Consider the following 17,369-nt stretch of genomic DNA (forward strand, 5'->3'; position numbering starts at 1 on the left):
TAAAGTGAATTTGTTCAAAGTTCAGCACCATAACAAAAGATTCCAGCTGACTTTTTCACTGTTTAACTTTACACCCAGACCAAGCTTCACTAGAAAGCTGATCCATAACCCACATCACCATAGTGAACTCTAAGGCTATAAAACCTTCACCTCTGAGTGAAGGTCCCCCACCTGACCTCAGAGAGTTTCCAGGGTTCCAGAAATGTCCTGAAACAGCCTTGTAAACTTCCCAATGATCCTCACTTTATCTTGCAGAGCAAACCCCATGTACCTGGAGGTTTCCTCTGCACTTCTGAGGAAGGCCCCCGGGTTCCAGACAAGTCCATGCTCTCATAGACAACCCCTGAATCCCACCGACATTCTGTGCCATCCCACGTACCCTAGAATCATCACCTCCAAGGATTCCCAATGCCTCCATAGATCTCCCACCTCCCACCACCTTTTGACTTCCCGGAGTCAGCCTGGGGACCCATGCATCCCATGAAGCAAACCAAGACTGACCCTCCCCAATTACACCCCAATTCCCCATTTCACAACAACCTGGTTCTCCAGGTGTGTGACTTAATCACTCCCCCCTTCCCCTGCTTGCCAGAGTTGCCATTGAGCCCTGGATCTGCTCTGATTGGTTCACGTACGGTGTCTATGCCCTGCCTTCTGTTGCCATGGATTGATGGGCTGCTCTATCTACCCTCCCCACCCCCATAGGGCCCATGCTACAAAAGGCACTGCCAAGGCCAGGCCCCTCCACAGTGTACCCAGCGATCCCATGGATCTGTCTCTTGCTTCAACGGTGTGTGAATGGAACAGTCCTGGGGAATCTTCCCCACACCTTCTCTGCATCGACCACCTTGCAACTGCTTCTCCAGTTGCAACCTCTAGGTCCATCTTCTTGGCCATCCCCCGCTGCTGGGACCAGCTAACACCACTTTTTTTGTGGTTACCTTCTTTTTGTCAACTAACCATGTACTACCAGGTCCGTCAGAATTATTCCGCCAACCTGGGGGCCTCTGTGAACCGCCTAGTCAACCTGCAGCTGCAGGCCTCCTACACCTACTTCTCTCTCACTAGCTTTCCTGGGCATCCCCTGGCACATGTTTCCCCCACCTGCGCGTGCCTTTGGCCCTCAGTGCATGCACGTGCCTTCTTTGTACTGCCAGTTAGTCAGATGAAGGAGTCCACCGGCCGGGCCTCGCCGGGTCTCATGCTGACCATTGTCTCCTCCATCTTTTCCCACAGGGCTACTATTTCGACCATGATGATGTAGCCCTGAAGGGCGTGGACCACTTTGTCTGCGAGTTGGCAAAAGAGAAGCACGAGGGTGCCGAGCATCTCTTGAAGATTCAAAACCGGTGCGGTGGCCATGCCCTCTTCCAGGACATGCAGGTAAATGGTGTGCAGACAGCAGGCTACAACTCCCAGCAGGCCGTGTGCACCACATCCCTTGACTGGCAATTTAGGTGCCTTGCGGGCTTGTGGGACATTGAGTTCAGTTTTATGTGGATTGTTTATGGTGGCTGAAGTGGAGGCACTCTCACAAGACATGGCATCCAGACAGCTCCCTTGCTTTCCGGGATGGTGAAGTTGCAGGAGACTGGAGGACGTGCAAGGACGCTCTCAGATCCACTTGGGGCTACATCCATTCTGCACTCTTTCCTGCCTGGGATGGCTGGGAAATGTGTGTGGAAAGCACTGAACCTGTTTCTTTCTAATGTACAGAAACATTCCAAAGACGAGTGGTGTAATACCCTGGACGCCATGGAATCTGCCCTGGCCCTGGAGAAGTCCCTGAACCAGGCCCTTTTGGATCTGCATGCCCTGGGATCTGCCAACACAGAACCCCATGTAAGTATTTCCCTCCTCCATGGCTACCCAAACTCAGACTTTCCTTGGGATGAACCCTCCACTCTAAGCCTTGACTCCCTTTGATTGTCCAGGGAAATTCCTTGTGGTGCCTCACTTCCCACATCTGCCACATTGTTACCTATTATCTCATATTATGTCTTAGTAGATTTTTCATTTCTCTTCTATTCCTCAGCTCTGTGACTTCCTGGAGAACCATTTCCTAGATGAGGAGGTGAAACTGATAAAAAAAGACAGGCAGCCATCTGACCAATCTCTGCAGGTTTGATGGCCCGCAGGCCAGGCTGGGAGAGTATCTTTTTGAATGTCTCACCCTCAAGCACGACTAGGAGCCTCTGGAGCCAAGAAGCCATGGGTGAGGGCTCTATTCCCCCCAGCATCCAGGCTTTTGCCTGAGCCCCTCCAGCCAGGAGGCATCTTTCTGCCATCTTGTAGCCCTCTAACAAGCCCTGAACCAAGTGTAAACAATAAGGATTTCTGCAGGAGGTGGTGATGGTGAGCGTGTCTTGTGTGGGGAATTTATCAGGTTTGAACCCTCTCCTGTGGGTGGTGTGCTATAGCCAGTTCTTGCCTCACTATTTATTACTCCAGGGAGAGTTGAACTAAGTGGGTAGCAGGAAGCAGGCTTAGTGTTTTACAGTGTAACAGTAACCAGAAAGGGATCCTGTTTAGTGAGTAATAATGGAGCAAGGCCTCTGCCAAGCTCTGAGATACTGCTTTGGACCAACCCTGGCAGGTAGGTAGCTCTTTCCAGATTATATGGGCACATAGAAGTTACTATGTCAATTAACTATGGTAAGCAAGCACACAAGACTAGGTATGAGGGTAGCTTGCCCCATCCGTACCTGGGCGTGTAAGAGATCAGGCCTGTCTTGAACATTAGGGTCTTCCCAATGTAAAGCACATAATCGGTAGCAGGAACTATTGATCTGAGCAGCTGGGGGCTTATGATGTACAAGAAGTGCTGAGCTGGGGTTTTGGGTCTTAGTTGAGAAAGGAGAGCTGAAGGTAGGGTTCATATTGTCTAAAAGAGAACGGAAGAAGCTTGTAGCATCTTGGGATAAAAAAGCAAACTACTGTGGCAGCTCTGACCCCTATTCCTTTGGTTTTTGGTAGAAGAGGAATCGGGAAGTGACTGCTATGTATCGTTTGCTCAGCACCATGACCTCTTGCTCTCTACATATGATCTGGTTGTGGGGGCTCCTGTGTCTGTCACAAGGATGATGACCCAGGACCTAAGACTCCTCACTCAGAGCCTCCTGTTCTCTTCATTGGTGATGATGTGCTCAGAAATGCACATGTGGCCTAGTGAGCCTAGAACTATAAGGAAAAAATGTATTGTCTTTTTTCCTGAAAATAGAGCCATCTCAGCGGAGCCCTGAAAAGATTTTTAAGGCCAGTGCACCAGACCTTTCTGCCATGATAAAAATAGCCTACATCTGTGCTGTAGCAACATGTGGCTAAAGGGCTACTCTGTGGAGCCTCCTTCCTCACACAGCTCCTTCCTGCCAAAGAGAGCTTAAGCCATGTGTTTGTCACTTGCAAGTCCCAAGCAAGCAAAAGAGGATTTCCTTCCTTGAAATAACACTGGAATTCCAAACAGCAATCCAAATCTCTCCAGGACAGCAGGATGAAATGAGCCACTGTGGATGCATAGGTGAGCAAGAGGGCTAGGTCTGGAGGATCTGAAACCAAGAGGAGGGAGGGGTCTCTATAGAGGTCCACTAAGTCCACATGTTGGACAACACCTGGGATCCTTAAATGTAGATGTAGTTTTTTCACTTCTGAACACACACTTCAATCACACCCATTCCACCCTCCCACTAACCTCCCCCCACTGCAAACCAAGCAGGGCACCAGCACATGTGAGGGGGGCCCTCCCTATCACCAGAGCTTGGAGATGGAAGAACCTCGAGGTAAATGTGGGTGTCTAGAACCCAGTGGGCTGAGCTCTGGATGGGAAGGGGGCAACACAGTTTAAGGTTCTAGGCTCAGCAGCCATCCCTAGAATGTAAGCAGTTTCCTGGTGGACTGTGCTGTTAGGGGGTGAACACAGCCAGTTCCATCCTCAGTAGGGGGTTTTCCCTGGAGGACACAGGAGTCTGAATGGAGTCACTGGAGTCTGGAGTCACGCGAGGTTGTTCAGACTCAGGGAACAAGTGTGGTCTGGTCCAGAAAAGGCCAGAAATTGTTTCTGAGCATTCTCTAGCAGGAATGAGGGGCCAAGTGGTTCTGCCCCTTGTTGCTTGGCCAAAGTGGGGGTGTGTGGCAATGGGACCTGGGTGGGCACTGGACTTAACTGAGGGGGTAGAGGCTGTGATGAGGAATCCCCCAGCAAAGCTGAGCACTCAGGTGGGGCTGGAGCCGAGAACACCTGAATGTCCTGTGTTGGAGCCTGAGATCTGGGACTGAAAAGGAGGACCTCTGCACCCAGGTATCCTAAGTGCCTGAAAATGTCCTATCTCTGGATGTAGTGCCCTATTAGTAGAGACATTATAGGGAAGCCAGTGCTTGGTGGCTCCCAGGCCAGGCTAGGGCATGGCACACTCTATAAGGTCTAGAATTTGCAAGCCAAAAAGAGCTCTAGAAGTCCAGCCTGGAAGGCAGCTGGCAGGGTTTACTGAAACCTCTAGTGCTGCAGGGCCAATGGCAGATTCCTGGCCTCTGGGATCCTGGCCAGGCATGGGGGAGCTCCAGCGCACATATTATGCATTCTGGAACCAGAGGAAGGCATGACATTGTGGATTCTGTAGTGTCGGGAGGTGAGCACTGCGCTGGGGCTGCTGGATTGTATGGCAGTAGGGTTGGGCCGTGGACCCCACAGAGGTTTGAGGTGCAGTGGACATGTGGACCACCGCTGCAGTCATCCGCCCTCCAAGGGAGATTGTGGGGCAGAGGCCTTAGTTGCACCCCTCACCTAAGGAGTTAGCGGGGCTGATGGGCACACTGGGGCTGCTGAGTGACCTCGAGGGTACCGTGTCCACCGAGCTGCACTTGCTCCAGATGCTGGAAGAGGGGCAAGAGGTGCAGCAAGGCAGCTCCATGGAAAGGATGTTGCTCCAGTCCTTGGCGGCCTCCTGGTCTTCATCATAGCTCTCGCTATCATCAGGCAGCCCATCCTCGGGCTCCTCCTCATCCTCGCTCTCATCTGGGCTCGAGTGTCTTGACAGTGAGGGCAAAGGTGGCACTGAGGCAGTGCGTGGTTAGCGGTAGCCTGGGCCTGTGAATGGGGCACGGGCACACAGCGCAGAGTGGGCCGCGGGCACCCAACGGCCCAGCCCAGGCATCCCAGTGCCCTCAGGGTCCCCAGGACTCCCTCCTGCTCCCGCCCCCCCAGCGCTCGGTGCTCCAGAGTCCACTTCCACTCACCTAGTCCACCTCGTGGGGCTCAAAGTGAAGTGGTCAAGAAAGGCCTTGGTCAGCACCATATGGCATGTGGACATGTAGTACTGCAGGGAAGGCAGAGGATGGGGATTCGGGGGGTGTGGTGCTGGACCCCTCCAGCAGGCCCTGGCCACACCCCATATGCAGATGAGCAGACTCAAACAAATTTTTGAGTCCCTTTTATACAGAGTGGAAAGGACAAATGGTCCTTTTGTTTCAGTTCTCAATAGGAATGAATTAGTATATATCTTCCACATCTTAGGTAAGCTTTTAGCATGGACTTCAAACATTCTAGATAAGCTTTTAGACCATGTGGTTTGCATTTCCCCTGAATATTTAAAGTTTATAGACTTTGCATTGTTAAACTGTTTCCTGGGACTGGAGTTGTTGCCATGGTTACCAAGGGCAGTACTGCAGCCTCCTACCACCCCCCACCCACAAGTCTCAGGCAGCTTAGGTTATCTCTTAAGAGATATAGAACCTCCCACCCATAGCCCACATCATTCCCCCCTTATGCCAAAGTTTATCTTGCTAAGCTCTGGCATAATTATGGTTTGAGCTGTGAGGTGGATGGCTGTTTGTTGTTTTGATTGATTATTTTACCTATCAATTTTCAGTTTAGCATTCAGGAACCTGTTTCCAGTACTTTAGAAATTTTCACTCCAGACAGTAGAATTTTGGGGCAGGAGCCCCTCTGCAGTCATCTCGGGGCCACTGGCATCTATGTAGATTTTCAGTCAGGCTCTAGATACATCTATTAATTTTGTTTTACCGTTAGAGAGTTTACACCTTTACTCTCAAGGGGGTGCTGAATGGAGATGATCTCTTTTCTGTAACTGCTTCCTGCTGGCCATGGGCTGTAGTTATTGCCTAACAAGGTGTAAAACTCTATTTTAACTGGAGGAAGATGGATATGGCCTTCTGTACGAAGTTGGATGAAGTTTTCATATGGTTAATAAGATGTTCAGTCTGATAGAAACAAGCTCAATTAATATTTGGAATATCCATTTTTAAAAAAAGACATTGGATTAAAGAGTTAGACAAGGTTAGGTGCTTATAAAGATGGCACTCCTTTTTAAGAGTTGGTAGGAACACATATATATATATTCTCAGTCATTTATTTTTAGAGAGAAATTGCAATATATACTTAGCTTTGTTTGAAGACACATTTCAAGCTGTTTAATGATTGGCATTCATGTGCTCTGTCAGATGCTCCTGGTGAACTGGCATCCTTCGGGCAGTTGGTTTCATTCAGGATTAATACACCAAGTTGGAAATTTTCTTAGTTTTTAGCTGCGGGAGTGATCAGAACTACAGAATAAAGTTTTTTTATGTTTTTGTTTTAATTGTACAATTTCTAATAATTTTGACTTGTTCAATAGGTGGCTCATTATTAATAAGCAAGCCTCAATTTTGCTACACAGTAGAGTACAGTAGAATATAGTAAGTTGACTGAGCCTGGCTGAGACTACCACTTTATTCTATAGACATGCTTATTGACTGTTTAGAAAATGAATTTACTAGGAATTTAACATGTCTGATATACTTTTGTACTTGATCCAAAATAGAAAAGATAACATTATTATTATTAGGCATATATTTATAACAGGATAAAAGTACAGCACTTATTATTAATTAATGTATGGCTTAATGCAAAGGATACAGATTTGCAATTCACAGTTTTAATTTTAATTTTTGTAATACATTACATGTTATCCCTCCATGGGAGCAGACCAGAATGCCAATTGTGTTTAAGTTTTACTTACAGTACATTGGTATCATGGCTCCACTTAGCATGTTCTTCACAATGAGCAAGTGGCAGCATTGTTGATTTTAGAGGGAGTTTCCAGTATTCTGCTAGCCTGGTGCATAGTGCTCTCTGGCAATATGGAACAGTGCCACTCTGGAGGAGATATGCATTGTACACCTGGCTCTACTGAGTCATCATTGGCTGCTGCAGGGACTTTAAACTGCAACATAGTTTCCATCGACTTCGGGAGCAGAACCAGAGGCTGATAGAGCAAATATTTCTAATTGAGTGGTTAGTGACCAGCCTAGCCAATAACCCACATGGAGAGGCAACTTTTAATGTTTTCAATGCCTGGTTGGAATACACAAAACAGTTTGACAATATTAAAGTTTATTCCTTGTTTTTCTATATTTTAAACAATTTAATGCAGCACATCCTATATCAAAAGACTGTTTACTTACATAATTTTACCATGAAGATAATAGTAGGTATTTTACTGTAGTAATAGAGGGAAAAAACTATTTTTCATTGTTAAAATGATAACAGAAGATTCCCAATAGAATCAAGATAACTTTTTATTACCATTCACATAAATATGCACCTTGCAATAGCCTTCAGACAGGTTTTGTGACCACAGTTATTTTTTGCAGTGAATACCATTCCAAGTTATTAGTTAACAATGACTTTTAGGACTAGAACTATATTAACGTTTTTAGTTTGGAAGATGTTTTACAAACTTTTTATAATTGACTATAACCACATTGACTAGATACTTTACATTTAAATAAACTTATTAAACTATAATTACTAACTAAAGAAATTTATTTAAGAGAGCATATTGACAATTTTTTTCTTTTGCTTAATTTTATTAACGTGAACTTAAATTTTTATTACTCTAAGGATGTTGTACATATAATGTTAATTTACTTTATGAGTTAACTATTTGAGATTACACTCAAGCTAAATAAAATTGAAACCATTATAGTTTATGCAAGGAATGTTTTCTTTTTTCCTTACAGGAAGCTAAAACCTTCTTTTCTTTGTTTAAGTTATGAAAATGAATAATTTTGAAAGCATAATGACTACCAGGTTTTAAAACACATTACACAATTACTTAATTTGTTTAATCATAATCCAGGAAAGATCTCTACATAGTTTTTATGGACTTTTCTTTACTTGCTGAAATTTGTTAACAGAGCCACTAATTACCTTTATTTTTGTTGGAAAGACATCTTCTTCTGGAAGAAAATAAGGCTCACCTGATTGTGGAGAAGAAAAGAATTTATTTTCAATCTTGCAAGAAGGGGCACACAAACAGAAAACATGGCTGGCGACCCGAACAAAGGAAAAAAGACACAATTTATACCCCTAAGCCTAGCACACAAGCTCTTCTGTTTCTCTATAGGTTGGATACTTCAGAAGTTGCAGCCTATCTGAGAAGATCTAAATGCTCCATGCAAAAGTTTGTGATTTAACCGTTCCTTTATCACATTTCAACCATTTTAGTTTTTACCTGCTCCCCTTTGTCAAATAAGGAATGGAGTTTAGTGCTGCATTGGTATTAACTTAGCTCTTTCTTGGGCACCATTTTATGGCCTATAGGACTGGCTTAAGCTGGTTTCCTTTGTTGCTGTTTAACCTGGGAGTGGAAGACTGAGGCAGTAGGCTGCCAGGTTACATTCATCAATATTTCCTTCTTCTACGTGAAAACTAAACTAATCTTTGTTTTTTTTACGATTTGTGGCTGACAAAATTTTAAATTGGGAAATTGCAGGGCAAACTGATTCTTAATTCCTTAGCCTAGTAGATAGGTTTAATACGCCACATCTAGTCTTGCCTTCAATGCTCTTGCAAAGAGGAGGCCCTTTCACGGTAGTTCTTATAATCAGATTTCTATATGATCTTTTCATCTTGCTTAGTTTAATTTGGGCTCCAAGAATATTTATTTACATATATAACTGCATATTTAATTTTTAACATTTGGAATAGAGTTCTTTTAAGAATTTTCATTTGTTAATTTGATACTATTATCTTGATGTATGAAGACATACACTGAGCAAATGGGCAGACACAAACAGACACAGAAACACAACTCATTGATGTTACTTATAATTTGCATTATTTATATACTGTTTAGCTTAATTTGGGTTTCAGAAACATATATCTTTATAACTGCATATTTAACCTTAACAATTTGAGCAAATAGGTAGACAGGAATAGTTTGACACAAAAACATAAGTTTAGTTACTTTAAACTTCCAAATTTTACAAAATAATTGTGACTGCAAAACATCTCAAAGACTCCTGAAACTTTTCTTAATTTGCACTGTGACTGTGCAGTTTTACACTATGACCATGCAATTTTACACAAGAATTTTTTTTTCTTATCTGATGGCTTGTAACCAAAATGCTCCCAATGTTTTTAACACAATTCTCTTTTTTTCGGAACTTTATATATTACCTTGATTTAGCAGAATTTTGGATAAGCAATGAGATTAATTCTTGAAGCCTTAAGGGGAAATACTGGTTTCTCTTATGAATTGCCACTCTTAGGAACACTGACAGTTAAAGCAGGAGACTTCCTTTATTTCCCCTAGTCCTTGGAAATAATAAAACTCCAGTGGTCTTTTAACCTTATGGGCTAAGAATTCCATCAGGCACCAATTTATTTTGTTTACACTTGAATTCATGAGAGAAAGGGTTACTAATAATATAGCCTGTGCATGAATTCAAAATTGTTTCCAAGTGTCCCTAGTCCCAAAAAGTTCAAATAAATATGATAGGCCCTACAGTCTTTGAATGTTCAGAATGGATGTAAGACTGAATGTGAATTCAAGGTTGAATCCAGATGGAGTGTAGAAGATATGCTAAATCCAGCTGTGGAAGATATGCTAAATCCAAGCCAGCTTGGAATGTGAGGAATATGCAATTCACCTGGGGGAAAAAACCTATCTGATACTCAGATCAAACACTGAAGCAAGTAACCAAAGGTCTGTTTGCATACCATCACCCTTTGTCTCCCTAATTTTATCCTCTGTATAGAAGGGACTGAAAAATGCAATTCAGGGCTTGGTTTTTATTAGGACAAGTGTCAGCTGAGTCCGGCCAGTCAAAATAAACCAATTTCATTCTCTGAGTTTGTGTGTCCTGGCCCTCAATACCACACACACCCAACCTCTCTACAACATTTTGGGGGTTCTCCCTGGGAGCTCTGCGAAGGTCAGAGGTGGCATCCATTGTTTGCTCCTCCCAGACATCTCTGAGGAGCCTGGAAGTGCCCAAGTGAAACCCAGCCCTGGGATCCCCCGGAAACCCCCTTTGAGTCCAGAAAGAGGTTGTGGTCTTCACTCCAGCCCTCCAGGATGAACCGGAGGCACTGGAAGGTTTGAGAGACCCTGAGAATGAAGCAAGGAGCTCCATACATTGGACTGCTGAGACCCCAGGGGCATAGTGCAAGAAAAGCCTAATTCTAAAATTAGGAGGGAGTCTGATCAACTCTCAAAGGGGAGGCCCTAGTACTCCTGAGAATACAGGAGGAAGCCATCTCCTCTCCAGGTCTGAGGAAAGGAAAGGGGTGTGGTTGTGTGTGTGGGCTTATGGCGACTGAGATGCAGAAAATCACTTCTGTGGGGCGAGTGTGGAGTCCTGATCCGCAGTTCCATGGTGACCTCATATGATCAAGGGCAGTCTGGGGGGTCCCTGCAAAGTGGCCCTCTTCCCTATTGGGGGTTTATACCGATCTGCTAGGTTCAAGAGGTGCCGTAAGCTCCCGCAAGGGATGCAGCCATAGAGGGATGAAGCACAAATCTTGACTGTTGTGCACCATCGGCACAGGGTGGAAATGGAAAACACACACAGTAAAACTTCGTTAGGTTGTATGCTGAAAAAGTTCCCCCTGCATTCAGTGAAGATGTGTTTGGCATAAGGTTCCAGCCAGGAAATCTTATGATGCTCTGTGAATTAGAATGGCCAACTTTCGGCATGGGCTGGCCCCAGGAGGGCACTTTGGATGCCTGGGTCATCTGTAAAGTCCACGATGCAGTAACTGGAAATCCAGGGCATCCAGGCCAATTACCCTACATTGATGCTTGGGGAAACGCTGTAAGCCAAAACCCATGTTGGATAGGGAAGAGCATGACTGAGGAAGCTAGAATTTGCTTAATACAGAAACCGAGGAGTGCCCTCCCAGGGACCAGACCAAACAATCACCATGCAAAGGGCCCAGAAAAGTGAGCCCCAAATCCAGTGATGATCTGCCCATTTTAAAAGGGCCATATGAACATGAATTTCCACCGCCTTATGTGATGACTTCCACCCTGGCAGTACTAAGGAATGAAAATGAGCTAGTCTCCCTAAACCTTGCCTCATTTTCGTCATCGGTGGGGGGAAGTGCGATGCCCATACCATCCCCACTGCTGCTTTTATCACCATCAGATAGGGCACCTATACCATCCCCGCAGTTGCCTTTATCACCATCTGTACCTGAAAGCCCTACGCCATCCCCACAGCAGCTTTTACCATCTCCACAGTGGTCTTTGGCACCTTCTACAAGGGAAAATGCAGACCAGTTGCTTTTACAATCAGTTGCCCCTGGCAACACCACTGCAGCACTGCCCGTCAGTCAGGAAGGAGATGCTGAGAGGTGACAACTCAAACCACAGGGAGTCCCGGGGACACAGGGAGCAGAGAGATGGGCTGCCTTCCAGCTACCTCTCTGTGAAGGATGGACCCCATTCTTTTATGAGGCAAATGGCCAGGTTCAGGGGGCAGACCAGACATTCATCTATCAGCCCTTTACAACTGATCACTTTAACTGGAAAAGCCACACCCTACCAATCTAGGGGAAGCTTCAGGCCTTGACAGACCTTTTCCAGTCCATCATACAGACCCAGAAACCCACCTGGGCTGATTGTAAACAACTTATAATGACTTTATTGAACTTTGAAGAGAGAATGCGTGTCACGCAGGGAAGTCTAACCTGACTTAGAGAGCACCCACCTGAGGAACTTTGGACAGTAATCAATATGCCCACTTGCAGTTCCCAGAGGAGGACCCCCTGTGGGATCCAAATAGCACCATTGAGCTCAATGGAATAGAAAAGTTACATAGGGCCTTATTTGAAGGATTGAAGGTGTGGAGCCACAAGGCAGTGAATATGGCAAAGAACAATCAAATTCTATAGGCTCTGGATGAGAGTCCTAGTCAATTCTATGAGAGACTATGCAAAGCATTTCATGTATATATGCCCTTTAACCCAGACGCTCCTGAGAGCCAAACAATGGATAATGCAGCATTTGTTCCCAATCACAGACTGACATCTGAAGGAAGCTGCAGAAATTGGATGGGTTTCCTGGAATGAATATCTCTCAGCTCATGGAAGTAGCTACTAGGGACTATGTCAACCATGATGTAGAAACAAAAGAGAAGAAAATAGAAAAATGAAAAAAGAGGAAGATCTTCTGGCAGCAGCAATCATGGAAAAATCCCTTCCTGTGCCAAGGAAAATAACCTGGCAAGCCCTAACTTCATGGAGAGGGAAAGGCCCATGTCTATGGCAAAATCAGTGTGCCTACTGCAAAGAGAATGGGCATTGGAAGTGAGAGTGTCCCAGTTGGCCACTTGATCCAGCTTCTGCAGCCAAAACATTAGCCAGAAAAGCCTGTGGGGCATCACAACCCAAATGCTGGGTCTGAAAATGTTCAGAAAAAAACCTGTGGATCACATCATTGGGCTGGCAGGAATGGAGGACTCTGATAAAGATTATTAATCCAGACTGGGCTCCTACACTCTTGGTCCCATGGAGCCTATGGTCTAAGTCCAAATTGGGGGCCGACCATACATATGATTGTTGGCACTGAGGCTCAACATTCTGTAATGAACAAGGTAGTTGGGCATCTATCAAAAAGACAAGCTCTTGTAGAATTTGATACTAGGTTCAGTTATTTGCATATAGAAAGGTCAGGACTCAGGAATGATTTTGAGAAGTAAAAATGGTTTATTCACAGCTGGCCTGACTCAGGAGCTTTCTGTTTAAATCTCGAGTCCCGAACAAGACTTTCAAGCTCCTTTTATACAGAGAGGAAATGCCAAATGATCACTTTGTTTCAATTCTCAATAGGCTTGAATGAGAATATATCTTCCACATCCTAGGTTAGCTTTTAGCATGCTCTTCAAACATTCTAGATAAGCTTTTAGCTTATCTTGGATTGCATTTATCCTGAATATTCAAAGTCTTTAGAGTTTGCATTGAAAAACTGCTTCCTGGGACTGGAGTCATTGCTATGGTCACCAAGGACAGGACTGAAGCCTCCTATCATTCCACACCCATAAGTCACAGACAGCTTAGGATATCTCTTAAGAGACAAAGAACCTCCCACGCATAACCCACATCATTCCCTCCTTATGCCAAAGTTCAACTTGCTAAGATTTGGCATAATTATTTTTGGAGCTATGAGGTGGATGGCCATTTGTTGTTTTGACTGATTACTTTACTTATCAATCTTTAGTGTAGCATCCAGGACTGTTTTTAGAAGTTTACAAGTTTTCATTCTGGACAGCAGAATCTTGGGGTGGCGGCCCCCTGCAGTTGTTCTGGGGTCACCTATGCTCACGTGGATTTCCAATCAGGCTCCAGGTCCATCTATTAATTTTGTTTTACCCTTAAAGATTTTACACCCTTAATCTTAAAGGGGTGTTAAGGGGAGATGATCTCTTTTCTATATCTCCTTCCTGCTGGCCATGGGCTATAGTCATTGCCTAACAAGGTGTAAAACTCTTATTTTATTTTAAATGGAGAAACATGGATCTACCCTTTTGTATGAAGTTGGATGAAGTTTTTACAATGTTAATAAGATGTTCACTCTGAAAGAAATAACCTTAATTAAAAATTTGGAATACCTCTTTTTAAAAGAGGACATGGATTACAGAGGTAGACAAGGTTAGGTGCTTATAAAGATGCCAGTTCTTTTTAAAAGATGGTGGGAACAGTATATATAAATATATTTTCTCAGTTATTTATTTTTAGAGAGAAATTGCAATAGATATTTAGCTTTGTTTGAAGACACAATTCAATATGTTTAATGATTGGCACTCATGTGCTCTGTCAGATGCTCCTGGTGAATTGGCACACTTTGGCAGTTGGTTTCATTCAGGATTAGTACACCAAGTTGGAAATTTTCTTAATGTTTATGTGTGAGAGTGATAAGAACTACAGAATAAAGGGTTTTTGTTTTTTTTTTACATTTTGGTTTTAATTGTACAATTTCTGGTAATTTCGACTTGTTCAATAGGTGTCTCATTGTCAGCAAGCAAGCTTCATTTTTGCTACACAGTAAAGTACAGTAGTAGAATATAGTAAGCTGACTGAGCCTGGCTCAGACTGCCAATTTATTCTATAGACATGTTTACTAACTGTTTAGAAAATGAATCTACTAGGAATTTAACATGTCTAATATACGTTTGCACTCGATCCAAAATAGAAAATATAATCTTATAATTATTATGCATATATTTAGTACAGGACAAGAGTACAGCACTTAATATTAATTAATGTATTACACAATGCAAAGGATTTAGATTTGCAATTAATAGTTTTAAGTTTCAGGTTTATAATACTTTACATGTTATCTCTCCATGGGAGCAGGCCATAATGCCAACTGTCTTCAAGTTTTACTTACAATATCCTGGTATCATGGCTCCACTTAGCATGTTCTTCATAGTGAGCAAGTCACAGCATAGTTGATTCTAGAGAGAGTTTCCGGTATTTTACCAGCCTGGTGCATAGTGCTCTCTGGCACTATCGAACAGTGCCAGTCTGGAGGCGATATGCATTGTACACTTGGCTGTACCAAATCATCATTGGCTACTGCAGGAACTTGAAACTACAATGTAGTTTCCACCGACTTCAGGAGCATAACCACAGGCTGATATAGCAAATATTTCTAATTGAGTGGTTAGTGACCAGCCTAACCAATAACTCATATGGAGAGGCAACTTGTAATGAATTCAAGGCCTGGTTGGAATGCGCAAAAGTGTTTGACAATGTGAAAGTTTATTCCTTCTTTTTATACATATATTTTAAACAATTTGATGCAACACATATTATCAAATGACTGTTTACTTATACTTTACCATGAAGATTAAAGTAGGTACTTTAGTAATAGAAGGAAAAGTTATTTTTCATTGTTAAAATGAAAACAGAAGATTCCCAATAGAATCAAGATAACTTTTTATTACCATTTACTTAAATATGCACCTTGTGGTGGCCTTCAAACAGGTTTTATTATCACAAAGTCATTTTTTTGTAACAAATGCCAATCTCAGTTTTTAGTTAACATTGACTTCTAGAACTAGAACTATTTAAACGTTTTCAGTTTGGAAGATGTTTTACAAACTCTTTATAATTGACTATAACCACATTGACTAGCCACCTCATGTTTAAATAAACTTATTAAATTACAATTACCAACCAAAGAAATTTATTTATTTAAGAGAGCATATCTACAATCTTTTTTCATTAGCCTAATTTCACCAATGTGAACATGCAATTTCCATTACTTTAAAGATTTTGTACATATAACGTTAATTTAGTTTATAAGTTAACTATGGGAGATTACAATCAAGATACATAAAATTGAAACTATTATAGTTTATGCAAGGAATGTTCTCTTTTTCACTTACAGGAATCTAAAATCTTCTTTTCTTTGTTTAGGTTATGAAAATGAATATTTTTTAAAAGCATACTGACTACCAGGTTTTAAAACACATTATACAATTACTTAATTTGTTTAATCATATTCCCAGAAAGATCTCTCCATAGTTTGATGGACCTTTCTTTAATTGTTGAAATTGGTAACAGAGCCACTAATTACCTTTTTTTTGTTGGAAGGAAATATTCTTCTGGAAGAAACTAAGGGTCACCCGATTGTGGAGAAGAAAAAGATTTATTTTCAATCTTGCAAGAAGTGGCACACAACCAGAAAACATGGTTGGTGCCCCGAACAAAGGAAAATGACACAGTTTATACCTCTAAGCCTAGCAGGCAAGCAATTTCTGTTTCTCTACAGATTGGATACTTCAGAAGATACAGCCTATCCGAGAAGATCTAACTTTACCATGCAAAATTTTGTGATTTATCTGCTTTCTCTATCATTTTCCAACCATTTTTGTTTTTATCTACTCCCCTTTTTCAAATAAGGAATGGAATTTTGTGCTGAATTGGTATTGACTTAGCTCTTTCGTGGGTATGTTTTTATTGACTATAGGAATGCCTTAAGCTGGTTTCCTTTGTTGCTGTTTAACCCGGGAGTGGGAGACTGAGGCAGTAGGCTGCTGTGATACATTAATCAATATTTTCTTCCTTTATGTGAAAACTAAACTAAATTTTGTTTTGTATATTTTATGGCTGACAAAAGGTTTAAACTGGGAAATTACAGGGCAAACTGATTCTTAATTCCCTAGCCTAGTAGATAGGTTTAATCTGCCACACCTAGTCTTGCCTTCAAAGCTCTTGCAAAGAGGAGGCCCTTTCCTAATAGTTTCTATAATCAGATTTCTATATGACTTTTTATATCTGCTTAGTCTAATATGGGCATCATCATATTTATTCACATATATAACTGCATATTTAACCTCAACAATTTGAGAAAATAGGAAGACATGAATAGTTTGACAAAAAAAACAAATCTTTATTTATTTAAAACTTCCATTTTTCACAAAATAAGTGTGATTGCAAAACATTTCAGACTCCTGAAACTTTTCTTAATTTGCACTGTGACTGTACAGTTTTACACTATGAACATGCTGTTTTAGACAAGAGCTTTGTTTTTTAACTAATGTCTTGTAACCCAAATGTTCCCAATGCTCTGACACAATTTTCTTTTGTTTCAGAACTTTTTATTTTACCTTGACTTTAGCAGAATATTGATAAGCAACAAGACTAATTCTATGTATATTCACTGAGGCTATTGGAAGCCTCAGGGAGACAAACTGGTTTCTCTCATGAATTACCACTCCTAGGAACACTGACAGTCAAGGCAGGAGACTCCCTTTTTTCCCCCAGCCCTTGGAAATAATAAAATTACTGTGGTCCTTTAAACCCAAGAGCTAACAATTCCACCAGGCAGCAATCCAGTCCACACTTAGATTCATTAGAGAAATCAGGGTTACTAATCCAAGTAGGACAGGAGCTGTTATGAAACAACCACAGGCAAAGGCAAGGGGTGAGGCTAGGCTTGAAGCAACCATAAACAAAGGTAAGGTTAGTTTAGAATTTACACTTAAATAATAGTTTCAGGGTAAATTTACCCAGCTATAATTTCAGTTACTATCTTTCTGCTGTTTTATAATATAAAGACATTTATAAATAATCTGAACTC

The 17,369-nt window shown here is 42.3% G+C and overlaps 1 pseudogene; it reads left to right on the plus strand.

Annotated features, from left to right (window-relative positions):
• The first annotated feature begins 961 nt into the window (after positions 1-961).
• On the plus strand, positions 962-2,189 carry LOC131277819 (ferritin light chain-like; annotated as a pseudogene).
• Positions 2,190-17,369: the final 15,180 nt, after the last annotated feature.

The sequence above is a fragment of the Dasypus novemcinctus genome, unplaced genomic scaffold, assembly GCF_030445035.2.
Source record: "Dasypus novemcinctus isolate mDasNov1 unplaced genomic scaffold, mDasNov1.1.hap2 scaffold_466, whole genome shotgun sequence".
NCBI lineage: Eukaryota > Metazoa > Chordata > Mammalia > Cingulata > Dasypodidae > Dasypus > Dasypus novemcinctus.